Raw genomic sequence first — 23,295 nt, forward strand, 5'->3', positions numbered from 1 at the left:
TCTGATTGAAGACAAGATTTGTGGTCTTTACAATCACCGGGTGTGACCATGTGGACAGGATCTCATCATGGTTTTGGATTTTGACAATGACTTAATAGCCAAGTTTTGGTGCTTGGGGATACCAAAATTAGCAGTTTATTATTAGAGGAGATTAGTAGCAAATGCTTAATACTATGGAAGCCTTTTAGGGCCACTTGTTTGTTTCTTTTTTGTTGAAATTTCAAGATAGTAAGTTGAAATTTCAGGATGCTATGTTGAAATTTCAAGATACTGAGTTGAACTTGCAAGATAAATACGTTGAAATTTGAATTTAAAATCCAACTATTTCAACTCATTATCTTGAAGTTTCAACTTTGTATATACATAGGTCGACAATCAGATAAAAAAAGGTCACATGATCATCTAAAGCTTAAGAACTGTATTTCAAAATTGAACAGAAGATAATTACTGGAAAATGGAGGGGTGGGTGGTTTGAGCCCATTGGGGAGTGATCTGAGCCAAGAGTGATTATTTTAGGGGGGGGGGGGACCTAAACCTTAACTCAAAAACTTTAAAATGGAGTAAAAATTGTGATTGGTTAAGGAATTGATATGAGCCCGCTAGGCCGGGTCCCGTTCCACAAAGCGATTTTAACGGCAAGTCTTTATTAAGGTATGGGAGTTACGATTGTCGTTGTGCTAGGATCGATAGGAACTATGTCCTGGTTAAATGTAAGCGATGCAGCATAACTTATGTATGTGATGCGGCACTGTTCTGGTACATGTTCTGGCACCGATATCCAATATACCTGATTGTTATCTAAAGGACAAAATTTCAAGTTAGAAAAATAAGGCAATTAATGCAAAACCTTGGTCCATTTATCAACCGATTTCTTCTTTGAAATATCCATCATGTACATGTAGAGGTTTACGCATATAGAAGATGAGGCAATAGATCAGGTGTTTTTTGTCCCTTCTCCGTTTTTTTCTGGCCGATGGTTCTCCTTGAATAATCGATGACGTTGGGCATCTATCTTCGTGTCCGTTCAGAACTAAAGTATGTTACAGATTCAGTATGGTTTTTTTCTACTTTTTCTAAAAACCTGACGACTTAATTCGGTTTCTTACTGCCGAAACAAAAGTTTTTATGGAATAAATAAACCGATTCGTTTTCGAGAGGAAATTAAATGTATAGTGCTACATCATACTAATACGTCAACGTTTCTTTACAGTTCACAATGTGCCTTTAGTGGGATACGTCATGAACTATTTAAAGAGTGATGCAAATGATGTTGAATTGTATTCTCCCAATCGCTTACTTCCGTTTCACGAATATATCTCAGTACCAAATTGTAATTATTTCTATACTCCAAAATAAACGTATGATAGTTGTAGGGCTAAAATTGCTTTGTGGATTGGTACCCTGGTGTATTTTGTTTGTTTGTGGTTTGCACACAGCAATATTCCAGGTATGACGGCGGTCTTTAAATATTCGAGAGTGGACCATACGATCCAGTGATTGATATCATTAGCATTTATCTAGGCAATTTGGACACGATCAGCGACCCTGACCACCCGATCCCATGATTGTGGAAAGATTTTATCTCTTTTATTTCACAAAAAGGGTAAAAGCGTCTGAGACCTTCATCACTTCGGGCCTGTCCCCATCACACCCTGTCAGTGGGTTGTAAAACAAGTCTAGTCTAGCCACTCCCCTTTCCGATGCCGTTCGGCAAAGTCCGGCGGTAGTCGTTGTGCAGTGTCATTGCATTCTTTGTTAGAGAATTAGTAACCCTTGTATTTCATTCTCTTGTGATTTTATGGCACACTCTTACCATGTATTGACTTGATGTATGTTACCCTACATATGTTTATTGTCTTATTCATGTTTGAAAGTTTTTTGTGACTATGAGTTTCGAACATTAGGCGAATTGTCTATGAAGTAACAGATATTCTTAGGTATTTGTGATCACTTTTGCTTCCTCAATAGCTGTACATAGCTTGTTATAAATAGTTAATGATAACGTGGGATAGCTTATGTTCAGCGCTTTATTACTTACATCTTCCGTGTGGATACAGTAGTTAGATTTCTATTCGTGTTTTTCCCATGTAAAGAAATACACTTTGGCTAAGCGCCCAAGTCTATTGTATTCCCGGTTGACCAGGAGAGAACGTCTACTCCGAGGTCCGCGCTAGGATATATACCTGTGGGGGGCACGGGTGGCCCAGTCGTCTAAGGCGCCGCGATTCGCTGTGCAGAGTTGCGTCCCTTGGGCACGCTAGAAACCTATGATTGTGGGTTCGAATCCCGGTTCGCCCCGATTATGTTTCTAGGTTTGTCAGCACCATACCCGTGCTCGTCGGTTTCACCGAAGTGGTAAACGTCTGAGACCTGCATCACTTCGGGCTTTCCTCCAACATTAAGCTGACACGCCGCGATATGACTGGAATACTGTTAAAAGCGGCGTTAAACTCAACTCACTCACTCACTCACTTTATTCTTGTTTAATGACACCCCTTATCATTGGAGCACAGCTGTGATATTACTGAAATACTGTTCAAAGTCGAGTCAGACCAAACTAACTCATTTAATGAGAAATGCTACATTGCCTTCAACTTTACAACGCAAAACAAATATTCGAGTGTTAAGCTATCATCTGCTCAATTAGCAGTCGTCTCCGTCGACAGATCTGGATTGGTTAAATTTCGTCTTCCACAAAACATGATGTAGCCAAGGAACCATTTTTTTTCTCTAACACGAACCTTTGAAATGAAGCGCCACCTTTGTCAGAACATTCCTGAGACATTTATCGCGGATACGATACCGCGTCTTCAACTATTTACATTTTAACTAATCAAAGGATATTGTTATGCAATGAGGTGGGAACGCAGCCTGGGCTATCTCGTCAATCCATCTCTTTGCTGAGTTGAGTCTTCAGCAAACACTTTGACTTAGTCGCCATCACACGAACAGGATAATTTACAGTTGCCAATTGGCAGTGTAAATATCTCGTGAAGGTAACAGACCCACAGAAAAGGCAGATCAAGAAAATACAGTCACTACCTGTCAACCCTTTCCTGTAATCTAGATAACACGCCCACTTCCGTCGTGACATATTAAGCCACTTTAAACATATCGCTGGCGTTATGAGGACACCAGCATTGATGTTGATAGTGTTGATTGGTTTGGGAATGTTCCCGTTGATGTTTTGAATGTAATGTTGGTCATTTAGATGAGTTAAATAACGTGCGGACAATAATTTAGTGTACGGTTTCTCTCTTTCTTTGAATTACTTTTTCTTATTTTCCTATTTGAGGCGACACGGGTGGCTCAGTCGTCTATGACGCCGCAATTCGCTGTCTCCCTTTGGCATGCCCAATACTTATGATTGTTCGAATCCCGGTTCGACCCGATTATGTTTCTATGTTTGTCAGCACCATACCCGTGCTCGTGGTTTCACCAAAGTGATAAACGTCTGATACCTGCATCACTTCGGGCTTTCATCCCACATTAAGCTGTCGCGCCGTGATATATTGGAATTCTGTTCAAAGCGCGTTCAGTCCAACTCACTCACGCACTCACTCTATTGTTTTTTGCGTCTGCTCCTATTTATCTGTCATTATCAGTCCATGGTCACTTGTTTCTGTTGCCTGGGCTGCCTTGTCTCCTTGTCTTGCCGCCTTCCTCTATTCCTGTGCAATTTCCTTCACACGTCTCTTGCTTAAAACTTGTTGGATAAGGGTTACAACAAGATTTATAGTAGACATGTCTAGGACATTTCCAAATATGAGTTACATAAATAATGTCTGATGCAGTTCCCTCTGTAGGCTTGTATGATGTGTTCCAGTGTTTTTTCAAGTGAAAAATTAACTTGTCTTTGCATGTGTTTTTGACGGGTGCCACCGGCTGGACAGGATATGCATACACTCCGAATTTCGCGAACACCTGGTATCATCACTATTTGATACAGATTAATAAACGCATAGTTATTATATGGTCGGAAACGTACAATAGACTCTGCTATTGGCAGGGGTTTCTTATGATTGTGGAAAGGGTATTGTCGCTTTAATGTCGTTGTCTTGATCGGATTTTCTTATTGCTGTGATGGTATTCTCTCATTGCTGTCATTGCATTCTCTCCCTGCTCAGGCAGTTTCTCTAATTGTTGCCAGTTTCTCGCTTGTCTTTGCCGGTTTTTCTCAATTTCTATACAATTACCACACTCTGTTAGACATTTTCTTGACTTGCCTTCACGTTTTCTAACCAAACCAAACGAGCAAGAAATTTAGATATGTCAGAGCACATGTCCGGTATTTTTTTTCAGAAGTTTAAGAAGTGAAAACGTGCATCGGTATATTCTCATGGTGCTAGTTTCCCGACATTCTCCTAACGAGGAACATGCCCTTCACTCTCTGATGGGAAAGGCCGGTACAAACTCCTCCCCGGGAGTAATTGTGCATTTCTCGAAGTATAAGAAATTTAGAATTCCTGACGTTTTGCCTAATTTAATACATTATCCCCACAGGCATGTGTTTTATATTGGTTGCATCCCACGGGGCAGGATTAATCTAACTCGGCTTAAAGTTGCCCATTTTGGATCGATTATTTAATTCCATAAGCCAATTCCTGTTTGTTCTGCTGAATGATGTTCAAAGACGAAGAGAAAATAAACACTGTGGTCTTTTCATTAACTCCTTTATCTTCAGAAATTACTTCCTGGTCACTACGTGCTCCAATTACACATACGTACTGCGACACCTATACGTAAAACATAGGCCTCGCCGAAATCTGAAAAAGCCAATCAAATTTGGAATGGCATATTATTAAGAAATTTATCAAACGGTTTAATTGACCGTGTAGGACGTGTAGTAAAAATGTGATTATACATTTACATTGACGGTGCCGTAGAAAACATGGAGCAAAGATGTGGTTAACAAACATTCTAAATGTACATAGAGACGGACTGTAGTAAAGTTATGATTCATGGCCGTACATGGAGATTTACTGTAGTAAAGATGTGAGTTATGAACGTATATGGAGATTTACTGTAGTAAAGATGTGATTCATGAACGTACATGGATATTTGCTGTAGTAAAGATGTGGTTCATGAACGTACATGGAGATTTGCTGTAGTAAAGATGTGGTTCATGAACGTACATGGAGATTTACTGTAGTAAAGATGTGGTTCATGAACGTACATGGAGATATACTGTAGTACAGATGTGATTCATGAAGGTACAGTCCGTTTGACTCCAAATGAGAACGATGAATTGCAAAATAACTCGAAATCCAGAAAAGTGTATGAAACATCAATACGGTACTTGACCATGAATACCCTGTACCCAACAAAATCTGAATTTTGTTTATTTTAAGACCCATGACGGATGAAGTTCTTTAAGAAACTATCATGTAATTTTGTATAGAAATGTGTACATGCCCCGTCCCGTCCCGTCTCGTCCCGTCCCGTCCCGTCCCGTCCCGTCCCGTCCCGTCCCGTCCCGTCCCGTCCCGTCCCGTCCCGTCCCGTCCCGTCAAACTTGGCAGAATAAAACTGTAAAACTGGTTGAAGTATTAGCGAGTGAGAGTGAGAGTTTTGACATAGGAGATGAATTCCACTACATTTTCCAATGTAAATATTTCAATGAACAAAGGGACATGTACATACCAAAACACCATTTAAAAAGACCAACTCCAGCAATTATTTAACTACGAAAATATATCTGTCCAAAAGAAACTATGTAAATGTGTTAACATTGTAATGAAAATTATCTTTAAAAAATCCCGGTTCACCTCTGTCCATCGCAATGTAAACTATTATTTGTACCTCATATGCCAATGCACTCGGGCTGAGGAAACTGAAATTATGCCCTGCCCTGCCCTGCCCTGCCCTGCCCTGCCCTGCCCTGCCCCGCCCTGCCCTGCCCTGCCCTGCCCTGCCCTGCCCCGCCCTGCTGTCCTCTCCTGTCCTGTCCTGTCCTGTCCTTCACATATCATTTCCCTGTCGGTAATACAACAGCGCCAATGCACTAAGACGACTCTCGTCCCCTCCACCATTACATTTTGACAAAACCGATATGTGGTTCTATTTATGGAATTAAAATATTTAAATACTTAAGACATAAACACATGGTACCTAAGCGGCTCGGACACAGCGCCACCTAGAGGGTGCATCAAACCTATTCCCCTCGTGATAAGCCATAACAGTATCCCTGGATTGTCCAAAAATATCCAGAATAATGTGAAACATGGGGCCTTGTATGACACCTCGCCCGGGAACAGTCCCGATGGTGTTCACACATCGTACGTACGTCTGGTTTAATGCCCAATCAGCCATTATTAGATTCCGTTGGGGACATATTCGACTGGATTTAAATCAGCGAGTCTCCTTATGACCCATCTATCAAACTTGGCAGAATAAAAATGTAAAACTGGTTGAAGTATTAGCTTGATGTAGCAGCATTTATTGTATCCGATCTCGTAAATACACACTTTGATTTATACGCATTCAACTATTGCGGTCGTAAAAAACGTTCTATACATAACGGCAGACATTTATGTTATAAGACATTCGTAAGCATCCTATTTAGAAAAGGAACGCCGACAAAAACATGCAAACTGTCACAAACTCTATTCTCAAAGGACTTGAAGATTGATGACCAAATATTCACGAAGAAACTCGTCTTTACGAAGAAATAAAAAGAACAAGAACTGTTTTTTTGTGCATTCTATAAGTTTGTATTGTTCCGAATTATTCATGTATTTGTTCAAAATATTTACTACCGACAAAAAATAAGAGAACTAATTATTTCAATGTAGTTACCGTTGAGGCGTGTATTACGATACCGTGGCGTTGCATCTGAACGCAACATCTAATCACATTGGAATTTCACATCATGCATGCACAGCACGTAATACAGATGGCGGGGGTTGTGGGAAGGGGGAGGAGTGCTGGAAGGATATCCCAAGTTGCCCGAATGTTCGTCTATGGGACAAGTGGCGTCAAACCGTCCTACTGACAAATGACACCCGGAAACGACATTAATTGCACAACGTAATAGATTCAAATCTGCTCTTGCTTTCAACAGACAAATCCGTACAATAACAGGAAGGCGAACTTCAACTTCTACCCTTACAATGAGTGAGTATGTTTTTACGCCGCTTTATGCAATATTCCAGCAATATCACGGCGGGGGACACCAGAAATGGGCTTCATACATTTTACCCATGTCGGGAATTGAACCCGGATCTTTCGGCGTGACGAGCGAACGCTTTAACCACTAGGCTACCCGACCGTCCCTCTACCCTTACAAACCGGCTCTATGCAGCCCGCCTGAAAGTAAGGTGTCCAGTGAAGGGTTTGACCCTAACAGTTTGGGCTAGGCAACACCAGGGACGGGCTGTGCGTCAACGGGGTTACACCATGTTTACAGATAAATCAAGGTTTTGCCTTTTATTCACAGATGGCAGAAAACGTTTTTGGCGACGTAGCGGCGAGCGGCATGCCAGGGCAACAATTCTTGACCATGATCGGTATGGAGGCGGAATTGCGATTGTGTGGGGCAGTATCACATATGACAGGCGAAATGATTTGGTTATTGTGAATGGACATTTGACTGGCCAGCGATGTGTTGACGAAATTTTGCGTCCTGTCGTTGTTCCATTCGCTTGCATCATAGGCAGAAATTTTGAACTGCAAGATTACAATGCCAGACCACATCGTGCCCAGGCCGTCACTGATTATCTCCGACGAGAAGGCAAACGGACATTGGACTGGCCCGCAATGCCCCCTGACATGTCCCCAAAAGAGCGCCCGGGGAGTGTGACACATATAGCAAGTAATAGCCTTATAATTTTTACTAATCTACTAATCTCTACTTGAAGTAAAAAAGTGACGATACCAGGCGTTTGCGAAAAGGTGAGCGTATTATGTCCCGCCGGTAGTATCCGCCACAAACACATGCAAAGGCATGTCAATGGTTCACCTGCAAAAACACGGGAACACACAATACAGGTCAAGACAGAGAACTGCATCGGACACCCTCCACATGTCTACCATAAATCCATTTAGATTCATAACTGGACATCAATTTTGAATAGTTTTCAAAACCCCATGCGCATGCTTAATGACAAACACACGGAAGATGCAGAGTTACTTCCCTCTTTTCAATGTCATTTGAGTCAGGTACTGCCGCACACCTCTGTCAGCATATGACCTGTCGCTATCGTGTTACACTGTCACTCCAGGGCCGTTCTGATGGGAAGACGGTGAAACTGCAATTTGCAAAATCTATCCCCGTATCTCGCAGCCTTCAAATTCCCATCAATTAGCATCATTTGTGTATGGAGACGTTACACCACCCCAAATCCTAACGCCAACACCTCCAAAGCGATCGCCTTCATGAATACATGACGTGACGTTAACGTTCACCTCGACGCCTGTACGTGTCCCGCCATTGGATCAGTGAAGAAGGACTCATAAGTGACGAGAGACCTTCTCTACTGACATGCTGTCCATCACCAGTGTTTTCTGCACTGCTGGAGACGTCGTTGTTGATGTTCTGCCGTCAGGATTAGCCGTCTTGCTGAGCGCGTCGCACGGATGCCGTAGGTTCGTAGACGGCATCAAACTGTCGTGGGAGATACGTCTCTGTTGACAGGGATGGTACGAGAGAGATGCTATCTGGAACCTGTGTCGCGGATGGATGGGGGTGTCACGGGTGGTGGCAACTGCGGAGACGGTCTCTGGCGTGGTCGTTCTGTTGATAACGTCGTCATAAGTACAATATGGTGTTCTAGTGGACGCTTATTTGTGCGACGTCACGTTGCGAGGTGCCAGATTTAAAAAATCCTATGGTTCGCCATCTGTCTTTTTCACTGAGGCGGGGCAAGGTGAAATATCATCGAAACGACCAAAAGATATGTATTGTGAACTTTGCTTAGAACAGTGTGGCAATAATATGGGATTGGATAGACAACATTTGAAGCAGTTTCTACCGAATATTCTTTATTTCTTGCAAAAAATATACAACATTTGGTGGCCTGCAGTTTTTGCACTACTTCATGTACTACCTGGTGTTTATGTCTACACCTGACCTGCCTGTGCATGTGTTTGTGACGAATGCCACCGGTGGGGCAGGGTACGTGGAAAAGTCGGAAAGTAGCAGAAGAATATCAGAATGAATAGTGGTAACCGTATGTATTTCTTGAGACTTTCTGTGATATTGGTTTTAGAAAAAACAAAAGCTCCCTCAATTCTTTCTAATTGAATACTTTCTTCTTTTCCCAATTGAGTGGATCGATGCTCATGATATTAATTATTGGATTGTCTGAGCCAGACTCGATTATTTACAGACCGCCGTCATATAGCTGGAATATTGCTGAGTGCGGCGTTCAACAACAAACAAACCAACTTTCTTCTTTTTCTTTCCATTAGTAGTAGTTGCCCTTTTTGTCATAGAATTGGGAAGAATCGTTATTCCTATCAAATGGTAAAATGAATCAACAAGCTTTCCATAATTTGAAAAAACACATAAAGGTGGAGGTAGTCATAATTCCACTGTAGATGCAATTCGCGTCACATAAATCCTGATATAGTTTCTAAGCAGGCTCTTCTGGTAATACATAACAGTTATGAAGAAGTGAGGGTACGTGTGAAAAGAGAGTCAGTCTTTAATCCTGCAAACTAGTTCAGTTGGCGTGGTAAGTTACCAATTTCATCCCAAAAAGACGCTTCGAGAAGGATAACCATGAACACCACAATCGGTACACATCCGCGATACACTCTCGAAAGTGTCTCCAAAATGAACGTTTTAAATCGATATCCAACCTGATAACCGAAACACAAAACTCAAATCAAAAGAAAATATCACCCTCAAAAACTATATTGGCGAAATAATCTCGCGCCTATGATCTTCTTGAAAGTCGTCCAATCACTATTGTGTTGACAGAGGAATTCTTTGAATAGATTCCGAGACTGATTGGAAGGGAATGGTTGAGCATGTTCAAGAGAACGCTCACGCTCTCTGCACATCGTCGTTTTGCCTCGAGGTAAGTGCCACTACTGGTACTCCAATATGGCGCTGATATTACAACTGTGTGGGTTTCCTTTTGACCAAGAGACATAATGTAGGAGTTGCCACTTCCACCCCAACATCAGTCACTTCAAATACGTAAGATACATTACTAACGTTCTCCGCTCGACTTGCCGAACTAATGGCATTACATTTGCAACATACCCACCCCCGTTTAGTATTTCGAAATATATACTGATGAATGATGCCATTCTCCGGATATTTACGATATTTTCCGAATGAAATAGATCTCGATGGGAAAAGGTAGTTTTTGTTGTCTGGTATTGCCTAACTGATGCGGACCAAAGCATGCATGCAGACATACTTCCACTTGATGGATCAGGTGGTCATGCTAGGTGACTTGATTAACAGCGTGGCGTCGTGCCACAACGTGGTTGATCATTGCTCATGATACTGATCACAGTGATTGAAGTATAGGTGCGGGTTACTTTTTTATGAAAATTGTGAACGCCTGGTGTCATCACTGATTTTCAGTGATCCATTCATATAATGTTCATCACTATTTTGCCGTTTACGCCCAATGGAATATTTCTTGCAGATAATCGAGACTGGTTATTCTCTGGCGTTGACGTTTTGAATTCCTAAAATAAGAACAAACAGCGTAAGGTAATTGTCAAAGGTTAAAAGTTAAATAGTATCATGATATTACATTTGTAAAGAGATATCAACACGTAACATGCACAAATATCAAAATATCTGTGATTTCTTTCGCTTGATTGTCTGGTCCAGACTCGAATATTTACAGACCGCCGTCAAATAGCTGTAATATTGCTGTGTGCGACGTTAAACAACAAACAAACAAACAAACAAACACAAAACCGAGGTATTTCGCTGGGTGAATAATGTAATATAATTGCGATATCTCAGAGCAGAAAAATGTTTCACTGAGTCCATGTCTGAAACGCCTCAGTCAGCAATATTCAAACTATTTTACAGCGGCCTTTAAGTATTCGAATGAAAACAATATCAACGATCCACACCATCAGGGCACGATGACACGCTGTCAACCAAGTCATAGCGCCTAACCACCTATGGAATACAGTAAGGGGTTCTTGCGTTATCCTATTCTCGCGATCTGGACCTGTGGAAACAAGCGATATATGCCAAACGTGCGAGATTTCCAAATGTCAAGATTTCTCGCCCTTTCGGCATATTTTCCATATCTTCCATACACATTGCCTAACCCCCGTTCCAATGTATCCGCCTTTTATGACCAGTAACGGGACACTGGATACCTAGTTTAACCTGGGTGCTCACGTGTCAAGGTTGAAAAGGAATGCATGGAAGGTTTCACTGACAGGGGAAATGTTTTGGCAATGCATTGGGTAACCTTGATTGGGTATCATTTGAACAAATCGAGGCGGCTGCGCTACAGAACGCATCTTCCCGAGACAAGAGAGTTAACTGACCATAAAAGTCCAGTTTCCACCCTTGCCGAACTAGGCTGGTATTATGGAGTTACATTTTGGCTGGACTAACGAGTCTATGCATAGTCCAATCAAAATCGCACACCGAAATCGAAATCCGGTTCGTAAACTGTCGTGCAGATTTCGGTCGATTGCAGGATTTGCAAAGCATGTGCACCGCCAACTCGTTGTAAGCAGATATTTTCCAAATCTTTTCATGTCTTAATCAAGGTGTTCACGTGATTTGATGCATTTCGCGATGTAAGACCCGTTTTATCACAATATAGATCTTGATTATCGATCAGATCGTCCTGACTGGGCGCCACCTTTTTCTGTGAGGCAAACGCAAGTGATACGAGAGGTGGAATCTGATTGGTCCATAGGAGAGGCTTAGAGGGGACATAACTGGTAATAGCCACAGGTGGCTTCATGATCGAGCCCAGTAATTCCAGCCTAGTTCGGCAAGGGTGGAAACTGAACTTTTAAAGTCAGTTAACTCTCTTGCCTCGGGAAGATGTACAGAACGTAAATGTTCTATTTTTAAATCGCAAAAAGGGTTATAATTGGATAGCAGCTCACACACGAACATCTCTTAAGACAGCAGGTGGAATATGACAATGATGTATTAAGGTTTGGGGTGCTTCTCACATATTCGAGATGTTGTACAGTTGACTTTGTCTGCTTTTAGTAGAGATATTGGTTGAATGTTGAAATGGTTTTCTCGCTTGTATTTACAATAGAATTAAATCTATATAGTTCAAGGTAACGTTTTGTGATCGATAGCAAACAGGTCAGAAACAGGAGTGAGTGAGTGAGCGAGTTGGGTTTAACGCCGCTTTTAACAGTATTCCAGTTGTATCGCGTGTCAGCTAGTGTGGGAGGAAAGCCCGACGTGTTGCACCCGCGCCCCCCAGAAACAGGAGGGTGATTATTTTCATAAATATGAGCTTCATTTCACTACACGGAAGTATCAGCCAATCAATAGTTTTTCTTTGGTTGTTTTTTTCTGCAGAGAATTCCCAACGAACAATAGCAAGGTCATTCTCGCGTGGAGAAGAATATGTTCCTGGAGTAACTCTATGATTACATGTTTCAACACCCAAATAAAGCAATTATTTGGACTCAAGTAGTCGTTGGGGCATTTTGTATGCACAATGGTGAAAATTTGGACTTCAGTGGGATAGTAATTCTTGTCAACATGGCTTCTAATAACTTGGGAACTCTAGCAAACAATAATCTGCGTGTGGATACATATGTCACCACATTCGTTGGAAATCAGCATCGAGATGGTGTGAGGAATCAATATATTTCACGTTAAAGATTTGTCTGCGACAGATCGGGGTTATGAAGCGGAAGGGGTGTATTTGGAAAACGACTCGATCCCTAAACCTACCATACTACACTAGACGCGTCTCAGTTGTCATGGAAACCGATCAATTCCATTCCGAAAAAGTCACTTTGAGGAGGGTTTACTCTGAACAGTGACATCACATGATCTTTGATGACACCCTTCACGGCTCGCTCTCTGTCTTGTCACCATGCTTGCTGGTATCTTGGCAAGGAACATCACCGTGGTCATATTTATGAGATCATTGTCGTCTGGTAACGCTTGTGTGGTCATAATTCATAAATCGAGAGACACATTTCGGTGAAAGGTTAGCTGCTGAAGACAATCGTTGTGAAACATGAATGTATTCAGAGTGATAAAAACTACCCACCAGACTGTATGACAAGCAGGATGACTGCAACTGCCCAATAGTCAATCTTCTCATTAAGGTCGAGCAATATTCCAGCAGCTCCAGCATTATGTGTCTACCTAACTTTTGACGTACAAAGGAGAGAGAGAGAGAGAGAGAGAGAGAGAGACAGAGACAGAGACTGAGAGAGATAGAGAGTGAGAGAGAGAGAGAGACAGAGACTGAGAGAGAGAGAGACAGAGACAGAGACTGAGAGAGATAGAGAGTGAGAGAGAGAACGCTTTAACCACTAGGCTATCCCACCGCACCGACAGTCATCGAAGGCCTCAGTGAAGCTTTCACAATATTTTATGGGAGTCATGTGGAGAACATTTCCAAATTGTAGGAGCGATGGAATTCTCTATTTTGACTGATACCATATTTCCCCGTGTTTGTGTAGGTGAACACTTGACTTGCCTTTGTGTTTAGGCATGTGTTTGTGACTGATGTCACTGGCGGGGCAGGACACGCTCACCTTTTCGCAAACGTCTGAAGTCTTCAAGAAGAGGGGATGTCGGGTAGCCTAGTGGTTAAAGCGTTCGCTTCGATTCCCGACATGGGTACAATGTGTGAGGCCCATTTCTGGTGTCCCCCGCCGTGATATTGCTGGAATACTGCTAAAAGCGGCGTAAAACCAAACTCACTCACTCACTCACTCACTCTTCAAGAAGAAAAGAAAAGAGGAAAACACATGAAATACAAAACGTGTATCTGTCAGATATTGATCTGTGAATTGTAACACTTTTATCCTTCTTCCTATTTTCCTATCCATATGCCTTCATAAATCGAGAGACACAACCCGGGGAATGTTAGCTGCTGGCAGACAATGGTTGTGAAATATGAATGTATTAGGAAATAGACTCAATCTTAAAACCTGCCATTGAACGCATCTCAGTCACCATGGTAACCTAGCCATTCCAATTCGGAATAGTCATTTTAAGGAGAACATTGACGTCAAATAATGTGCATGACACATTTACCCAGTGGTTTTGGGACTGTCAACAACTTACATGATTTAAATCGATTATCAATCTGTCAGCAGTTAAATACACATGATTAATCAAACAAAAATACCATACTCAAAAATCATTTTAAGAGACATAATTTCGTTTATTTTATGTTATGAAAGGTTGGCATTCACCATTGTGAATTATGGGACTGATTGGGTAGCCAATGGTTCAGCACCGTCTGAAGCATCCTCACGCTTTCTGAACGTTCTCATTTGCTTCCTGGCAAGTGACAATGATGATACTACTCAAATATGACACAATTTAAAGCCATGAATGTTTCATCAGACAAAGAACTAGTTCCCATTCAGCCTGAGGAATCGCTGCTACATTTAATAGCATAAGGAAACATGTTGCTTGAAAACACAACAGGCCTGACCCAAGAATATCAAACGGTCGATCCCTAAACTTCTCAATTTCTTTAAATGAATTTTTGGGCATGAATGGCAGCCACGTTTAAAATAATCGGCTGCCTCATTACAAACCTTGCCTAACACTGGTTAAAATGAAACTGACAGATAAAAAACTTCTGAAATCCAAAATCGGCGTTATCTCATAGTTGTTTTTTACAACGATGTCTGTGTGGTTACTTTTGGTGTTCCTTGCAAGACAATAGAGTCTGTACTGTTATGTCATGTTAGCTGACCGCCACCGTGGTCTAATGGATAGCGCATCTGTCCAAAAAGCAGAAGGTTGGTGGGACATGGTGTTCTGCTGCGTTCAATAAACGTTCATTTCTCCTAAATCCACAGACGTGTTACTTAGCTTGTCTATTATGTAATTAATCCTTAATTCACGTTACCTCAAAGACATGGGGATTAAAGGAAGTGAGGTGAAATGGGGTTCAACGTTGGAATTCAAGATTATTGTACTTATATAGTGAACCGCATGAACGTGTGTGTACCCGTGTGTGTGTGTGTGGCTGCTTGTACTAGTCCGGACTAATGCCGAATAATAATGTTAGCCCACTGAGGCCGTAGATTAACTTGAATACCCCACTCAGACACAGTATACTGACTCCGAACCGACCACTCCTTGTTTTAGCCCCTTAATGTCGTGTGCCAGGCAGGGTAACAACAATTACCATCTTTCAACGTCTTTTTGTGTGACGCGCCCGGGGATCGAACCCCGGACCTTCCGCTCTACGGGCGGACGCTCTACCACTAGACCACGGAGGCGGTCTGGGGATGAATGGAAACGTGGCATTGGCAGGGATGTTAGCAATAAGTACAGGTATACGATATATATAAGTATCATAAGGGAGATGTTTTCACGAACCATTCTGTAATTGAATTTTAGTGGCCTAACTTCGCCACTCGATAAGCGCCTCTAAATAGTTCGTTTTCAAAGGGTCACAGGGAAAAAAGATCAATTTGATTTCTGGATGCGTTCATTATTGATCTTCAGTGTATATCAATACGTATTCGTCAGTTATCAGACTGCCTGTAGAAATCTGAGAAACGGGTATGCAAAGGATTTTGATGACCATTAGCCAAAGAAAGCCTTCATTTGGAGGTCAAAACCTGAGCTTTACTGAGGCCTTGAATGTTGTAACCTTGATCAAACAACTTCCGACCAAGAGTGGTACGACGCTCTTCGAAATCTTGGTAGAAAGAGCATGCTCGATTGTATCTCTAAAGTTGTGAAATGTAAACACCAAAGGCCACTCATTAATGTAGAAAGTAGATTAATAGAAATTATTAAACCTTGTTTTAATCCTTTTTGTTCGAAATGTGAATAAACATGGTTACAAAAAAATGATGTAAAAGTAGTTACGTCATGGAATAAGGAATACTATGATACGCGATAGTTAGAGTGAGTGGATTGGGTTTAACGCCGCTTTGAACAGTATTCAAGTCATATCACAGCGTGCCATCTTCATGTGGGGGGAAAGTCTGAAGTGATGCTGGTCTTAGACGTTTACCACTTTGGTGAAACCCACATGCACGGGTATGGTGCTGACAAACCTAGAAACATAATCGGGGCGAACCGAGGTTCGAACCCATGATCACAAGTTTCTGGTGCGCCTAAGGGACGCAACTCTGCACAGCGAATTGCGGCGCTTTAGACCACTGGACCACCTACGAATCCCCATCCACCCCTATGTCATGGAGAAGATTGCTATCAAACAGTGATACCAGGTGTCCGCGAAACGTTCAGCGTATCCTGCTCAAACACATGCAAAGGCAACTCAAGTATTCACCTTATGGAAACATGTGGTACAAGTCAAAAATGGGAATTGCATCGGACATCAGTTTGTCACTGATGCGTCGTTTGAACTGTCTTCCACATGTAAAAACACTTTGAAATCTTGATCAAGGCTTTCATTGATGTAACCCTGTAAAACAGACACGGTTAGACACTACACGCATGTAGTTATCAATCATTGGAGTTCTCCTTTATTTGTTTTTTTCGTACAGAGAGTAGAATTCCATCATCAAACTATAATTATAAGGTCATTCCTGTGTGTATATGATTACATGGCTTTTGACATCCGAGTTAAGCAATTATTTGGTCTTACATGATCGCATGAACAACAGCGAGATTTCAGGATTTCAATAGGGGAGGAACTCAAGTCAATAAGTCTGATAACCTGTATAATCTGACAAATATAAATGAAGGTATTTATGCCACCTCATTAGTCAGAAATCTGGCTTATTAATGAGGTGGCGTCAGAAATCAATATATATACCATGTTGAAGATTTGCTCCGACTGTCGATGGCTGTGAGGCAGAAGCGTGGGTATTCAAATAAACTCGGTCTTAAAACCTGCCATTTTACACTAGACTCGTCTCCGTTGCCATGGAAACAGGCCAATTTCATACAGAAAAAGCCACTTTGAGGAATGCCTCTGACCAGTGAAGGGGAAAGATTTGAATTAAACCTTGACAATTCCCCCTCGAACGTTTTCTAAAGAACATCTTTGAAATACATGTTTTTACTGAAGATACGTCCATTTCTGTTTTCTACTGGATTGTAAGCCCCATAAAATGATCCGTACAAAGAGCGATACATTGATGGTTCCAGCAAATGTACAACCAAACCCCTGTCTCAAAAAATTAACTGTAATCCTTAATACAATCAAGGAGAGTTTTTCTTAATCAAGTAAGGGCTTTCTTACTATTACTTGTGGCTGCCAAGACTGTCACGTAATACCATTTGACTTCTCTATTGTTGACATTAACAACCTTCGTCAGTTATTAAGATATGGATCAAAATATCGTGAGCAACCTTCTACCAATTGAGATCACAAATTTAAAATCATTATGGATGCTGTCGAAGAACATACCAATAAATAGGCCGAGAGAGAAAAGGAACCTGGATGTATTTTACAGTGGGTGTGTTGTCATTTGTAGAATGCACAATCTGAAATATAGGTAACAGAATTGGAATGAGCCCATTCTGTCCCAGCCAGCTGTCATCCACAGTCTGGCTGCTCTACCTGAAAAGTTTGTAGTTGTTCCACCTGGCAAGACCTCAAATACCATAACCATTATATGAAAGCATCACTGTATTAATCCTTTGGTCAAAGAACTGGGTATAAGTGGCATATCAAATAATGCCACATATAAGGCCAGTATGTTAACTGAGGAAGGAATCTGCCCAAACCATACGTAAGTTCTATCAACCTTTGTCTATCAACCTTTGTCTATCAACCTTTGTCTTTACACTAAAACCTGAAAACAGGTCCATTCCTTTTTTGTTCTGGATTCCAGAAATATCCATACAAAGACAGATATATTGCTGGGTCCAGCAAATGTACCACCAAGACCCTGTTTCAACGATTAACCATAATACATAATACAATAAAAAATAACCTTCTTTATATTCACTGTATTTGAGACAAATGTAATAATGAAATGTGTATTCTCAAACACTACAAGGAATTGTTTGGCTTCTCACAATCTCAGAAAAGAACTGGGTTCAAGTCTGTCAAAACATTTGATTTTTTAACTTGACAAACTTAAGGAGACTTCATCTCTTGATCTATGGGGCTTTTGTTACAAAACGTGGTGACCATAGATACAGTTACATATCTATCTTCAAAGGTCCAGGTTCGATTTGCCAAAATGAAAGCAAAGGCCATGTGAATTATCTTCAAGCTTACTGACAAACCAATATGAGAAATGCTGGACTTCCTCATTGATAACATTTATAATAATAATAATGTAAAATGTGGGGGTAAGACATTTAGGGGAGAAGTAGGCATCCCATGGGCACCAGCTCCCCTTCTTGCTGATCAGTTTCTTAATGCATATAAATCGGAATTTCTGCTCGGATTGGCGGTGAGGTGAGGTGAAATTGGGTTTAACGTCGCGTCCAAGATTATTGCACTTATATAGCGACGTGCATGCACGTGTATGTGTGTGTGTGTGGCTGCTTGTACTAGTCCGGACTGATGCCGATTTATAGTGCTAGCTCACTGAGATACCATGCCGCAGTTTAACATGAATACCCCACTCAGACACAGTATACTGACTCCGAGCCGACCAGTCCTTGTTTTAGCCCCTTTATGCCGAGCGCCAGACAGGGTAACAACAAGTACAATCTTTTAACGTCTTTTTGTATGACGCGGCCCGGGATCGAACCCTGGACCTTCCGCTCTCCGGGCGGACGCTCTACCACAAGACCACGGAGGCGGTCTGCTCGGATTGGCAAAGTACAAACAAGGTAATTAGTCCAAGAAGTTTAACTTAAGCTTCAGGTATATCGATGATCTGACATCGTTCAATAACCATCAAATAGCCAATCCCTTCTCCTGATTTACCTCGGAACTAGAAATAAAGGTGACACCACCTCATCTCGTTCATCTATGATTACAGATTCATTGTGACAAAAACCTCTCCAGACAACTGTATGACAAGAGGGGTGACTTTAACCTCCCAAGAGTCAGCTTTCCCGTTATGTCGAGCAATACGCCTGCAGCTCCAGTCCTTGGTGTCTACACTTCACAACTTTTGACGCACAATCGAGCATGCTCTTTCTACGAAGATTTCAAAGAGCGTCATACAACTCTTGCTAAGAAGTTGTTTGATCAAGGTTACATATTCAAGGCCTCAGTAAAGCTTTCAAAACGTTTTAGGGTAGACTTGTGGAGGACATGGCCAAATATGACGCATCAGTGATGAAAGAAATTATGTCCAATGCAATTCCCTATTTTGACCATTTGTTCCCTCTTTTAACGTTTTGTTGGTATGACGTCGCCGGGGATAGAACCACCGACCTTCCGCTCTCCGGATAGAGGCTCTATTCCTCTGGAATTTCAAGGGAAAATTTTTGGGGCATATTTTAAATTTGCAAATTAAGATTTTTTTTAATCATTCCTTCATATGTTTCTAGGTATGCCCCGAGTGCGAAATCGGCAATGCCGGAAGCGCTCGTTAAATCTACAACATCATCATCATCCACTGGACCACGGAGGCGGTCTGTAGTAGTGGTAGGGAAGCGATGTTTTTTATCCACCAAAAACATGTCCCCCCCACGGGCCTTTTAAACTTAACAAACATGTTTCTGCTACTTGATCTTAAAAGCAACATGTATTCATTTATTTATGTCAAACTGATATACATTTTTTGTGCGGACTCAGTTCAAAATAAACTAGTCATCGTCATAAAATATGCTTATTGGGTAAATCCTTGAAAAAGCGCAGTGTGTTTAATTATTTCGGACGGTCCATAAACCCGGCGTTCATTCAAGCCGAGCGTCAATATTTTTTTAACAGGGAGGCGTTTTCATCAAGATTTTTTTCAATTTTGTTTCAAATGTCTTTTGATGATTTTCACAGATCCAAAGGTAATTTAGGGTGCATTATTTGACATGACCTAACCTACTTTATACTTAATGTTTGAAAGCGGCAAGTGCCTTCCTCTCTTGATGCGTGTTTTTTTAGGGTAATATTGAGAAGCGTTGCCAAATTCGTTGCTGTTGCAATTGTCGATGGGAAATGTGATAACGTGTACGACGCCTAGCCCCGACGTCATTGTCTGCCACGTTGCTATCTCTGTCTGTAGTATAACTATCTTTGTTTTTCAATGAATAAATGATGAGAAAGAAGCTGAATGTGTTTAGTTTGACTCACGGTGATGTTGGCTCGTCTGTTGATGTTCCATATATAATCCGGCAAGAATATGATACACGATTTAGCCCGATTGCTTTGGGTGATTGAGAGTGTTTGGTTTAACGCCGATTTTAACAGTATTCCAGTTATATCAAGGGACGCAACTCTGCACGGCGAATAGCGGCGCCTTGGACGACTGGGCCACCGTGCACCCCTATTGTTTTGGGCAATAACCAAATAAAAGACAAAATAAGAATTTCGGCTTGTGAATAGGAGTATACAAGAAATTATATTCACGGAATATGACATAACTGCCTCAGAACTATCTTAACGCATCCTCCAATTGTTGAACGAGGTTAATGTGCATATCTACAAATGTCCAATCCTTTTAACTGCAAAAGAAGATCCGGGGTAGAATAGGTCTTCAGCAACCCATGCGTGCCGTTAAAGGCGACTATGCTTGTCGTAAGAGGCGACTAACGGGATTGGGTGGTCAGGCTCGGTGACTTGGTTGATGCATGTCATCGTATCCCAATTGCGTGGATCGATGCTCATGATGTCAATCACTGGATTGTCTGGTCCAGACTCGATTATTTACAGACCGCCGTCGTATAGCTGGAATATTGCTGAGTGTGGCTATTTTTCCACACAGACACTCGCCGGATCATATTTCCATGCACTAACCTTAACAGATGTTGCTTTGGCTCGGATTTCATGAGGATAACATAAAGAGAGTTGTCAGATAATTGCCAGTTAACAGCCTTTGATCTAACCCTTAAATATCTGCTTAAATCTAACTTATCTTATCTTGTCATCTAACTGTTTTTGTATTTTGAACCTTTTCCCCAAATTAGTGCTGTATAGCTTCAAACATTTCACACACACCCTGCCAGTTAGATAACCAGATAAGATAAAGCTTTATTTCCCGAAAGGGAAGTCTTTTTACAGAGTGTCACAAATGTTACACAAAACACAATACACAGAGAGGTTACACGAATACTAATACACATTTAAACATTGACGTAACATGGAACATGCAATATTGAGAGCAATAATATATTTAAATGTAAACGATACAAGTGCTGAATACATTTGGTTACACCCGTCAAGATCCCGGTCAGAGGGGAAGAGACAAAAGACGCCATCGGCGAAAAACACTTTTACCAACCCTAGAAAATACTCACGTAACCAGCCAGTAATAAATAAGTAACGCTAATACTAAGTACTGAAAGACACCAGTTGGCCTCTTATGCATGTCATCGTATCCCAATTGCGTGGATCAATGTTCATGATATTAATCAATGGATTGTCTGGTCCAGATCGATTATTTACAGACCGACGTCATGTAACTGGAATATTGCTGGGTGCGATGTCAAACAAACTAACTAAACTAACTAACTAAACAATAGGTGTTGCCTCTAGCACACAGAAAAGAAATTAGGTTTTCCCCGCCTTTGCGCATGGAAGAGCTGTATGCTGCTGGTGCAATTACGGGAACAACCAGTTGTGTGTATAGTTGACGGGAGGGGAGGGGGGGTTGTGGAGAAGTGAAGATTTAGTAATAGTACGGTTGAAGCCAAAATACAGAATTTATGGCAATGATGTAATAGGGGTAGAGGATTCGTAATAAGGTTATGGTTTTGCAATGTTGTCGATTTGCCACAGAGCCCTTTTTCTCCAGTTGCTGCTGTGCCTGCTCATGCAACATTCCGTTAGCCCGAGCGAGATCCGCGGCAACAAACAAGATTTCTAGGCCGCTTCACACAACAGCTGAGTAATCTTTCACAAGTTTGGCAGGTATTGTAAAGCTGCTTCCGTTAGTTCAGTTAACGATTAAAGATTATTGCATTCATAAACCGACGTGCATGCACGTGTGTGTGTGTGTGTGTCGCTGCTTGTACTAGTCCGGACTGATGCCGGTTTTATAGTGCTAGCCCACTGAGATACCATGCCAAAGTGTACGTGAATTCCCCACTCAGTCACTGTATACTGACTCCGAACCGACCAGTCCTTGTTTTAACACCAGTAGCCGAGCGCCAGGCAGGGTAACAACAAGTCTTTTGGTATGACGCGGCTTCTGCTATCCGGGCAGACGCTCTTCAAGGAGACCACAGAGACGATCAGAGGTAACAAGTACCGACTTTTAATGTTAAGACATTTGTAAATGTCGTTGTTTGAATTATTTTTCCAATAATTGTAATATTTTACTAATACTTGTATTGGTCTTTCAAAACTACAGCTATTTTACCCCACAAAGAGGCGGGATCTGGTGGTCAGGCTGGCTGATTTGATTGATGCAAGTCTATGTATCCCAAATGCGTAGATCGAGAGGCTCATGGTGTAAATAAATCACTGAGTTGTTAAGTACACACTCGATTATTTACATACCGCCGTCATGTAGCTGGAATATTGCTCAGTGCGGCGTTAAACAACAAACAAATAAACAAGGTATGTCGAGTTTCTGCTGTGAATATATGTGCTTGAACTCTTATAGTTGCGGCATCGACATCGGTATGTACTGCCGGGTATAACACTTCGACTTGTACTGGTGGTTCATACATTATACCTACGATTCATGACTCCATAAACTATTAAAGGCTTTCAGGATATTTTACCACACTTGAGATGTGGAATATTACCGCTGGAAATTTAAAAAGGAAGGCACTTGGGATAGCAAAGAATTGACAGAATCCGTAAACTATGTAATAATGGTGAAACAGAAAATGAATTTCAATTTTTGCCTGTATTAGACTGTTACATATTAGGAAAAAGTACTTTCCTTCTAAGTATTGGAAATATCCTAATCTACATAACTTTATTCTGCTGATGGCTTCCATAAATAATGACTTAATGTTTGTCTTAGCCTTGTATATCCATACTGCGTTTAATTATAGAAAATCACAGTTTATAGTAAATGTATTAAGTGGATGTAAAATACTTGAAGTATGTTGAGTGTATGAAACGCACGTAAAATAACGACCCGCTGTCACTTGATGTCACCTGCTGTGAACATGTCAGC

Source organism: Haliotis rufescens, unplaced genomic scaffold, assembly GCF_023055435.1.
Source record: "Haliotis rufescens isolate VD_foot unplaced genomic scaffold, xgHalRufe1.0.p SCAF_12, whole genome shotgun sequence".
Taxonomy (NCBI): Eukaryota; Metazoa; Mollusca; class Gastropoda; order Lepetellida; family Haliotidae; genus Haliotis; species Haliotis rufescens.